This window comes from Anomalospiza imberbis, chromosome Z (assembly GCF_031753505.1).
Source record: "Anomalospiza imberbis isolate Cuckoo-Finch-1a 21T00152 chromosome Z, ASM3175350v1, whole genome shotgun sequence".
NCBI lineage: Eukaryota > Metazoa > Chordata > Aves > Passeriformes > Viduidae > Anomalospiza > Anomalospiza imberbis.
In genome coordinates this window covers 26,627,230-26,639,465 of record NC_089721.1, presented here as the reverse complement: position 1 = coordinate 26,639,465, position 12,236 = coordinate 26,627,230, and positions in this window count along the sequence as shown.

Here is a 12,236-nt window from a genome sequence, read left to right as displayed (position 1 = left end):
ATATATATTAAGGATTTATGTGAGGGAGACAAAATCCATATAAGTTACTGAAGGAATCCAGCATCATTGAACTTTTATCACCATGTATCTGTGGATAGCAATAATGCAAGATTTAGGATGAGGCAAATTTTTAAAAACAGGCAAAATATTTGCAGATTTTAATTTTTTTTTTTGTGAATTTTCCTGCCCCTCATTTTCCCCAGTTCTAGAGGTTCAAAAGCTCAAAAGTGACAGAGGTATGAAAAACCACTAATAGGAACAACCACCTTATCTTTAAAATTGATATAATTTCAGGAATTTCTCATTTAAGTGTTTTAATAATACTATCTTGGAAAGAGTATTCCATTTTCTTATATATTGAAGAGGGAAAACATCCCTCACTGTCATATTACTTCTGTAAATGAACACTAGAAAAAGCTACTGAATCTGGATTCGCAATGTAGAACTTGTGTGAGAGAAATATCAAGCCTCTGCTTGCGCAGAAATCCCAACTGTCTATCATCACAAGGTACAGATAAATTATACTCATGTCTTTGCAGATATATCACTTTATGTTCCATAATATCAGTTTAATTTGATCTAAGAATGCTAACAGGATATGAATAGCCTGTAATCCATAAAGCAAGACCTTAATGTAATGCTTTAGAAATCACATATGACAAAACCCTCTCCATTTAGGAGGTTAATATAAAACATGGATAGGTGTAGCTGAATTAAATGAAAGACAGGAAGAGATAGAAAGCCAGCCTGTGTTTATACAAAATGTTCCAGCTGTTATAATTTCCCTTCATTACTGAACATCTGTGTGAAAACCTCCTTCTGTTTTTTAGAAAGAAAATGTTTCTATATTTTGCATGTAGATCTCACTGAAGTCTTAATTCTTCATTATGATATGTTAATTATTATGCCATTGAAATGGTTGTATTTTAATGAGGCTTTGATGAAACAGGGCAAAAAGTATCCTAGATGTTTTACTTCTAGAATTAAAAATTTCTGTTACACATTCATTAGGCAGAGAGAGCATACAGACTTCTACATAAAGTGCTTGGAATAAAGTAATGCACCTTGCCTAATTTCTAGATACTTCAATAAGTCAAGGGAAAACAGTATTTTGAAACTGTTCTAGACAAAGTGTCCAGTATTTGAGTGGTGTGGGTTGAAGTAGTTGGATTGGTTCCCACTGCTGAATCTTTATGGTTCACAGCTCAGTATTTTTTTTCTTGATTACACAGACCCATAATTTCTAGTGATTTCATTGCTGCTGTCTGAGAAGTAGTGATCATCTTTATAATAAGGGTAGAATATGGCTTAGGATTTTCCAGCCCATGGAACTGAACTGTAAAAGATACTTAGACTTTGAAATACTATACTCTTTCTTGGACTTGCAGAACAAAGTCTTGATCTCTCTTCCCATCCCACAGCACCATAAATCATAGAGTGGAGTGGAAAGTGGGAGAGCTAATCTGAAAAATAATTTAAAAAGTGATTCTGATGTCTTTAATCTTTGCCAGCATCAGAGTATCTCCTTAAAGGCAACTTTAGTCGGTGGTATTCTTGTTGTATCCATTCAGAAAAGAATGCTACATTCTATTTAGCTACAATCACCATCAGCAGAAGATTAATTTAAAACAGTATAGAGCTTCAAATCAGGTAGGGAACTAAAAGCACATTGATTGAATGAGAAAAGAAGCTCATCAGTACTCCAAATGTTCTGCAAAGATAAGGTGATGGCTAAATAGTTTACTCCCCTCTTCTTTGGCAAAGATTTCATACTTTGATTTTGGAAGTTTTTGAGGTAGTAGTCTGAATATGGTATTTCCTCTGACAGGCAAAGGTCAATGGGAGGTGGACTTTGAATATTGAGATATTCTGGAATTGCACCTAGTGAAAATTCACTCATGCTTAGACTGGAATGGATGAAAATTTAGGGGTCAATGAAAGGCTATAATGTTTGCAGATATGTTTCATGCAACATGGTGCTGTTTTTCTTGAAATTTTATCTGTGCCCAGTTTCATTAATTCAAGGGTAACTTACTAATGGACTAATGCTGGTCATTCAGCTCACTGATCCTGAAATGTCCTTGTACCTCAGGGAAGAATAAGAGGATTTCTAAGTTTGGACTGCAAGTGTGCATTAATTATGATTTCATTTGTCTTTCATATACATAATGCATGCTCTTTAACAAAGCATTTCCTTAATAACCACATTAGAAATTGAACATCATACATCAATCAAATCAATGTTATGGTTATTTTTTACTACCTTTGAATCAATAGGGAAAATGGTAGGATAGTAAAACAATTTAAAGAAAATATAGAAAGTTAATGTTTTAAGTGAAGAATTATTTTGGCACAATCTTAATTTGTGAAGTAATCTGCATATATTCAACACATCATCACCAAGAGGCAATTAGCTACCAGTGGGGAAAAAACACTGAATATTACTGAAAACATATACTAATTTCTCTTACAGAGTCATTAATTTGCAGAAAACATCAAAGTAGCATTAAATGCATGGAATTTATTTTAAAATATATTCTCTCATGCTATAAAAGTATTTGTGATTTGGATAGGAGTCCTAGTATCAGCCAAGGACAGGGTTAATTTTCCTCAGTAGCTGAGAGACCGTGGAGCCTGGTGCAGTATCTCGTTTGTTACTTTATATTACCTCATGTCCTTGCTGGGGCGAAAGTAGGGGATTCTGGCTTTTGGGAAAAAGTGGGTTGTAGCATCAGCTGGGAAAAAAAAAAAAAAAAAAGAGGTGCCAGGCAGAGAGGTCATTGCCATTTTGTACCTTTTCTGAGGGAGCAAGTGGCTAATGGAGCAGTGGGGTGGCTCTGACAGCAGTCACATCACATCAGGTTGGACTCAGCAAGCATTTTTCATGTAATCACCCTCTTTTATACACTACGGTTATTAATATTGGTAGAGTTATTAATATTGTTGCTGTTACTGTGCATTTTCTAATCTCATTGATGTTTCCATTGAAGTATTTTTGTGTCAACTTGGGATATTTGCCTTTTGTCTCTCTCACCAGAGGGGCTGGAGGGACTTGAGCATGGGGTTTAATTTCCAGCTGGGGTTAAACCACACAATAGCTCCTGACAATTTCTCAAGCATGGGAAAAATGTCGCTCCAATGTGGTTAATGGCAAAACAACTAGATTTGACTGGCTTGTAATTTTACCACTTAGAAAACAGGCTGGTTTGACTCTGGATGACTGCAGAGTGATGCAGCTCCAATAGAGCCTGTGATTTGAACCAGTTGGGGGCCTAATCTATACACTTCTGTAGCAAGCAGGAGTTAGTTTCCAGGTACAGAGAGCCTCTCTATTATTAATGCTGCATTACCCCAGTGTGAATGAGAAGAGAATGAAGTATGTGTGCCTAATGTCTCCTGCTTTTCTAGCTCTTGAGATCTAAAAATTGGACAATAAAAGCTTTTTTTCTTATAGCTGAAGGGAAAAAAAAGACTTAATCAGTTTTAAAACTGACTGTCCACTTAATGACTTCTCCCAGTGAAGGTCTTCTCTGTGTTTTTCTTTAAATTTGTAATAGTAGCCTATAAACCTCAGCTAGACAGAGTGTTGATGAGGGCCTCTGCTGCATTAGTGTGAAAATTAAAGAGCTGTAATTTCCTCTTAAGTTTGAATTTTTTTTTTTTTTTTGTTTTTGTTTTGTTTTGTTTTTTTCCCAGAGGAAAACTAAGGGACAAGGTTGTTATTGTTCCTAACCAATAAAAGCAATGGTACAACAATTCTTCCATTTGAATAGGAAATTACTTTTTTGGTAAATACAAAGATGAGTCAGGCAAAGAAATCATGAGATTTCTGCAATGTATAATTTTACCACATGGAAATAAGTTATGTTGAAACAGCTGAGGCCAGCCAGTTTCATTCTTGTAGTCTACAGAATACATTCATAACCAAAACCCTCTTCCTTTACTTTTATCCTACTCTTTTTTTTTTTTTTGAATCCTGTTGTTCCTTTGCTTCTGTTCTGCATAGAGATGTATACACAGCTTAGCCTGGTATACAAAATATTTTCATATTTTAAGTTTTGGAAATTTTCCATTTGCACATAAAGACAGTTATCCTCAGGCTGCCTTTTCAGATGTTTCTAATGTACTTTTCTTAGGTGACACCTAAACCCTTCAAAGTTACATAAACAACTTCTAAGCAAGTTCCTAGGTCAGTGTGTGGAACAATTGAATTTAGGTCCTAATTTCTATGTTTTACACAAGCAACATTCCTCTGTCTTTTCAGCAGCTGCACAACACAGTCACATGCATGCAGCAGGAAAACAGATGGAATTTATATGCTGGTTAATCAAAGCAATGATGACATCTTCATAAACAGGACACCAAATAATAAATTGATCAGAGTAGAAATAAATGGGCAGACTCTTAACAGATCCCTGTAAATGCCAGAATACATGACAGACTCTAGATTTCATTTTGTTACTTCACGTGCAGAATTAGTGTAACCCCAACTGCAATGCACAAAATAGCACACATATGCCAAAAAAAAAAAAAAGAGATGCACTTTTGTAAAGAAAGCTTCCTAAATCCATATGGGAAAATATTGTAGTCAAGGTCCACTGGTATTGTGCAGCCCATTCTCTTTGTTGGTAGTCCTAAGCATAGTAGAATGTGTATTTGTAAATCCCATGCATTTCACAGTCTTGATGCCATAAACACATAACTAAAATATCCTAAAACATGGCCTTTTTATGTAGTGATTTTTCTGATTAAAGAAGGAGAAAAATCTATTTCCAGAAGGGGAGGCCTGAGGTATTTATTGCTAAGGACATTGCCAAACATGCCAACATATTCTATAAAGCTATGTTGGTGAAGTTCAAATCCCAGAGTTGTGGGCACACAGATCTTTTAAATAGAAGGCTGAACCCTTTCCCTGTCTGAGAGTTCAGGTAAACAGTGACAGCAGTTAACTCCCAGGGTTAACAAGAGCAAGGCCTTCTTTCAAGACTTGGCAGAAATAGCAAACTTAGAAGGTGAGTGTATCAATTAGATGCATGGGAGATATGAAGGATTCAATTCTGTGGTACTCTAAGAATAATCCATAGATGACCAAGATGTAGGCAGTAGGTTTAACTGGTTCTTGAAACAGACCGGGACTGAACTTTGATTTTCTTGGTGCTAATTATTATTCTGGAGTTTGATAAGTGGAAACCAAAGCTTTAGAAGACAATGTATTTTTACTTTACACAATGTTCACACTGGGTTTTCTGATGGGAAGAAAATGTGTCAAAACATGACAGCCAAAACCTGAGCCCATGCTAGAAATGAAAAATGTGTTCAGGGTCCCTGACAGGCCTGTATACCGGTTGCTGTGTTGGTCTCTGTAGATTAAAACTGACTTGGAAATTCTTCTGTATTAGGAGTCACACTTATACTTCCAGTATAGAGACACAGAATTGTGGAATGCTTTGAGTTGGATGGATCATCTAGTTACAGCCCACATGCCATAGGCAGGGACCTCTTCCACTAGACGGGGTTGTTCAAGGTCCCATTCAACCTGGCCTTAAACATTGCCAGGGATGGGACACCCACAATTTTTCTGGACAGCCAGCTCCAATGACTCAACTACCCTCACAAAAAACAAGTTTTTCCTAATATTGATTCTAATGTCTGCTCTTTTAGTTTAAAACTGTCCCACCTTGTCCTGTCATTTTCTGCCTGTGTATAAGTTGCTCTACCTCTATTATTTATAAACTCCACTTAACTGCTGAAGACTGCAGTGGGGACTCCCTGGAGCCTTCTCCAGGTTGAAAAACTCCAGCTCTCCCTATCTTCCCTTGCAGGAGAGGTGCTCCAGCCATCAAAACATCTTAGTAGATATCCTTTCTCTGCTCTGATTCAGTGTTAGGCAAATGCATTGAACCTGTTGCAATAAAAAGGGATTAAGCAAACTTATATTATTTACAACACTTCCTTCCACAGAAAATAAGAAAAGAGTCAGTGAATCAGGTTCAATATCTACTGGTCTACTGTTTAGAAGAGTATCACTCTTCTAAAGTATGAAGGAACTTGATGTGTGGTTTATACAGAGCCAACTGCACCTGATAAAATTATTCATATTGTGAGGTATCAAGAGGTCTTAAGATGCTGTCTTTACCAGGTGAAAACACTTGTCAGGCTTTTCACAGCTGCAAATAAATTTTTATTTTGCATACTGCAATTTATGTGTATTATTTGCACAGTCTACCTGTTACACTTCTTCAGAATGTTTATAAATACTATTACTAACTCTGTAACGTCTCCTAATGAACACAACACAGTGAGAGAGAGCACTTCGTGCATATTGGTTAACTCCCTTTTTCCCCCCCCAGACATAACAGGAATAATGCCTGCTTGCACTCTAGCCTTTGACAGGAGGTCAGCGACCTGCAACACAAAACCTGCTCTTGAGGTGTTCTTGTTTTCATCCAAGTGGATCAAATCAATGCTCTTGACCTGTAAGGCCAGTTAAATTGCAATATAAAATCTTGCTGAATCTGCAAGTTTCAGAATTGTATTGAATTAATGAAAACCAAAGGGAATTCCCATATTACAGCTTCTCTGTAGTAAGGGATCCTAGCTAAAAAATGTGAAGTAATATTATTAGTTGATAAGGCACAGGAGATGAAATAGTGCATCTCTGTGTAATTCTCTGCAATTTATAGGCAATATTCTAAGTGTAAAATTGCCATTTTTAGACTCCAAATGAGATACTCCAAGGGCACTGGTGGGATTTAGGTGGCAAATTATTAGATTTTTGATAGAAATTAAACTTCTGAGCCTCAAATGCATATTAAATATATAATTAAAAATATAATTTGTACTGTTGTTGAACAGCAACTAGGCTTCTAAATACTATGTATGTTGGTAGGAACCTTTTCCTGTTACTGCAGAAGTGCACAATCAATAGGGACAACTCCTCTCTTGTTAGATCACTCATTCATTTCATCCTTATCATTATCACTTGATCACTGATAAAAAGCCAAGTCCCAAACCGTGACTGCCTCCCTCCAGCAAATTGAATGCCAGCTGCATTCATTGTTAAATAAGGAAAGACTAAAAGTATTCGTGCTTCTGGTTATTTGCAGTGCTTTTTTAGAATTACTAACTGTTGAGCTACCTGTAATTTGTAACTTTAGCAAGTAGTCGTAAATTGTAAGGATTGATTATCTTTCATCACTGGCCTGTCTCACTCATGGCATTTCTGCTTCTAGTGCAGGTCTGAGATATGTTTATATTGGAAAAAACTCACCTCATTTCCTTAGTAGGTAAGGGTAACTTCAGTTGCAATTAAGTTCAATGTGGTTCATACGCACAAAGTTTAATATAATTTTTATACTGAAAAGGACAGTATGCTAAAAAAGCAGCAGTATTATTTTCTGCTATTTTAGGTCACATTTTTAAATTTAAATTTCACCATCCCGAGAAGTGTCTGGGATGACTTTTTGTTGGATTACATTGTAAATCTGATTCATTGCCAGTGACAAAAAATCCTAAATTGTAAAAAATGAGGACTTGCAAGAAGTGCGCTTACCATTCTTTTGAGCATCTGTATTTCATGATTTCTTTCAACTGTATGTTTTTCTGTCACCCTGCAATTACTGTGATTTTTCTATTTAATTTCTACTTTTTGCCTGAAAAGGGATTTTTTTATTGTTTTGACCTTTTCATATAGGTTCTCGTGGGTTTGTTCCCATTCCATTTAGTTTCTATTCATTTGTAGCAAACACTGTCTATAATAGCGGCCTCAGATTTCTAGAAGCTATTACTCTCTTATAGACAAGACACTTCATTGATCTGAACATAACATGTTTCAGGGATAAGATTGATGGACATGAAATCCCAAGGTGACAAATTGATGAAGCTTTTAAACTCAAAGGGCTGTGCAGCTCTTTGATTTCTTTTTTAATATGCAATTTGAAAAGCTTGATAGAGTTCACAATTAAAAAATGAGGCAAGAAAAGATATTAAAAATTAAACACAGGTTTAGACCCTTTTCTTTGTAGGAATTGTCTCAAACATCTGCTTTGTAATGGGACATAAGTACATATTATTGTTTTGCAGAAGAAAGAGAGCCAAGTTACTGCAGAAGTGTACTGACGTGGTCCCTTCTTCCACACCATGAAGAAAAGAGGCACCATGTTTCTATTGACAGAACAGTTAGACCAAGTCAGAGTGACTTCAGAAGGACTGGAAGGTAGTGGAAGTTTTTGAAAAGGGAGCTCCTGAGAAAGCAAGCTCTCCATTTTGTTTTCTAAGGCCAAAATTATATTGGCAAGCAGAGTAGGTCACCACTTCTGCTTCCCTGAAATTATTTCCTGTGTTGAGCCCTGGTCCATCTTTAAACTGAAGCTCTCAACCAAGGCTCAGATTCACATACTGAGAGTCTATCACCTTCACTCTGTAGCGGGCAAGTGGCAGACAACATCTAATTCGAACAGGTGCTTCATCTGTTGTTCAATGGAGGAAAACATTTGACTTCCATATTTTATTGAGTTCTTTAAGATTGTTAGTGAAGGAGTAGAGAATCTGCATGGCAAATGCAATATGAACCTATTACAAAATAGTCAACAAGCAACAAAATACAAAGGAAAATCAAGATCTCTTTCCAAGAGAAAAGTGTATGCTGATAAGTATGGAAAACAATAGCACAGAGGTGTATAGTGTCTTACCTTCATCTGTGTGACACAGTAGTTTCACCATTTTCTACCATAGTCTTGGTCAGGTGTTAAGAATGCATGCCAGTGGTTAAAACATGAAAGAGGGGTGCTTTTTCTAACAGATGCAGAAAACACATCTTACTATAGAAAGGGATAAGAGGTGCTATTTTAGTGCATCTTTAAAATGGTCAATGAAGTAAATTAGATCAGGATTCAAGAATATATGATTTATCTAGCAAAACTTGAGCTATTCAATTTTACAAGAAATTATAAAATTCCTAACTGATAAAGGCAGTACGTTTTCAGGGGTGCAGTATATTGAGCCCATGGAATTCATCATCCCAGCAAGTAATCAAGGGCAATAATCTAGCAATTGCAAAAAGAAAATAGGTTATTATGGTCTCAAAATTTAGAGTTATTGCAGATGTAGGCACTTAGAAAGGAACAGGTTTGTTATACAAAAACTCTAGAGCTAAGCTGAATTTTAGCTATTAGAACTTAAATGAATACACCTGTAAAGGACTTTAATTCTATTTCCACTCCTGTAACACTCTTATATACATTCTTCTGAAGCATCCAGTGCTGGTCAGACTAAGAAACAGAAAGAAGGATAAGAGGGACTGAAGATCACACTGTAGAACAATTCTTACTTTTTAAAGATGATATTGCGACTCTCTGCTTGCATATAAATACCCTGGTCAATATAATTTAGACTGCTTCATTCCTACATTTTTCCTACTGAGTTTTTAGACTTGGAAGTAATTTTGTTTCATGTTTTTCAAAATGCAAATGTTGTAATTGTGAGTGATGGTAATAACTACATTGAAAACAAACTCCATATTAAACTGTGCAATACATGGTGGATTGTAAATTTGTTATACAGCTACCATAAACAGAATTTTGCATTTAAGATGCCTTAAAGTAGTACAAGTGCTACAAAGCCAACCCTACCAATAATAAGTCATACTACAAAGGCAATGAGTTTACTACATCAGCTAACAAGCAGCAGAAGACTACAATTTTGTATTTGCATTTACCTATTAGGCTTATAATGAAGAGAAACAGAAAGAGTAAGTTCTTCTGGTCTTTGTTACTGCTGCAAGTCAGAGAAAAGTGGTCTCTGTAATATAACTTTGTAATAATATGAAGACAAGAAAATGTATCTAAGCAAACATGTCCACCTTTCTAGTCTACAGAGCTTACAGTTTCAGTCACAACAAAGCATTAAAACTCTTCCCAGCTGGTCTGTCTCAGTTGTATACACATGCTTTCCTATCAACTAATATCCTAAATGGCAAAGCTGTACCTTAGTAGAGCGTACTACATATAAGGGAAAGACCCTGAAGCCATTTAAGATGAAAGTCTAGAATCATTGTAATTTCTGCTTTCACGGGACCCTGTGTCAATGAGTGTCCTGTCGTGCAAAGCTACATCTGAATGAATAATACAAAAGCATCTCAGCTCCCAAGAATTTAGAGGGGATGCTGTTGGCTGAGGAGAATGATATAAGGCTGTGTTGAGATGTATCCCTAATGTTATGATCTCCATGTATGAATTATGGCTGTCTTCTAAGAACCCAGAAGTACTCCAGCACACATGACTGTAACAACATTTTTAAGTGAGACCATACTAGATATATACTACGTGGGGGTTTTTATTTAGCATTGTGCTATGTATTAAAGGGGAAGGTTTTGTTTTAAAAAATGAAAAACAACACAGTGAGACTAAACTGCCAGATCTGTGAGATTAAGCTGCCAGATCTAAAATGCCTGAACCATATGGTGCACAAGACAAAAACTGACATTTTTATTTTCCTGCAGATCCTTGAAAACTAAATGCATAACAGATGCAAAGAATCAAGGTGTCTGAACACCATTTTTGGGTCACAATGCAAGACCATTTAAAGCTCTGCAGTGCAATATGCAGAGAGCTCATATTTATACAAGTCGTCAGAATTCACTTACTTAAACAGAGTCGTTAAGTCTTGCCTGTAACATAATTTTCCTTCTAATATAATTTCTCATCTCCATTTAGAAGATATTGAGTAGAACTCTGGAGGGCTGTGTTTATCCTGTTACTGAGCCAATGTCCCATGTGCCACAATCACAGAAACCTAGAACAGTTTGGGTTGGAAGGGACCTTAAAAATCATCGAGCTCCAACACTTCTGCTGTGAGCAGGGCACTATCTACTAGTCCAGAGCCCAGTCCAGCCTGATTGCTCAGAGCCCAGTCCAGCCTGGTCTTCAACACCTCTAGGGATGGGGCATCCACAACCTCTCTGGCCAACCCGTTCCTTTTCCTCACCACCCTCACTTCAAAGAATTTCTTCCTAATATCTAATTTAAACCTACACTTTTCGAACTTTTCCTCTCATTACATGCCCTTGTGCAAAGTCGCTCTGCAGCCTTCTTGTAAGTCCCCTTTAGGTACTGGAAGGCTTCTATAACATCTCTCTGGAACCTTTTCTTCAGTAGGCCAAACAGCCTGTCTTCATAGGAGAGATCTTCCAGCCCTGCAATCAACTTAATGGTTCTCCTCTGGTCTCCTTCCAATAGGACCATGTCTTTCTTTTTCACCAGTCCAGGAGGGTTCTCAGAAGAGCAGAGTTGAGGGGCAGAATTACCTACCTCCACCTGCTGCTTATGTCTTTTCTGATGCAGCCCAGGATACAGTTGGCCTTCTGGGATGCAAGCATGCATACCTGAGTCATACTGAGCTTTTTTCTGCAAACACCCCCCAGGTCTTTCACTCCAGGGCTAGTCTGGATCCATTCTCCACCCAGCCTGTATGTGTGTTTGAGATTGTCCTGACCTATGTGTGATAATATTACAGTAAATTATGAACTTTGTATAAGTATGTACTCTCATGGACTGCAAACTAGTGAAGTTTCTACTGAAGAGTTCTGTTGCCATACACCACAGTATTTGGAATCTTGTCTGTATTTAGGACACTCAAGATGCTGATCTGTACTCAAGGTCTGTACATACGCTTGTTAGAAAGCAGTCCAACTTTTCCTCTTCCTTTTCCTACTAGGCTTTGTGAGCTATTGCCTGTGGTTGCTAGTGCAAGGAGTTGTTTCTCTCATGTTTTCACTGATTTAATTTTATCCTGCATTGAAGGATAAATGAAGGTTCTTTCATGTCTTCACCAATTTAATTTTATCCTGCATTGAAGCCAAAGCATTTTCCAATCTTTTTGCAATGGGCAGGACATGGTAATGCAAGTTATGCTTCTGAAAGCTTAAAGCCTTAGAAACTATTCCTTGTTCCTTTTCTGCTTTATTATATTTCTGAGAAATTATTTAAGAAAGCAAAAGGAGGTTGAGTATTCAAAAGCACATATTTTTTTCCTTGGAACATTTAAATTTACAAAGGTCCTAGAAAGAGGGAAAGAAAGAATTTGAAAGAAATTGTCTTTGGAGAGAAATTTTCTTCATTACTGATTTTGTATCTTAGCCCAAAACAGAGCATGTTCTGATTAATATCAAAGACCACAAAGGACTTCCCAAGAAGTCTAGAGTGTGACTGGTAATGTTTTGATACTTAAAATCTGCATGT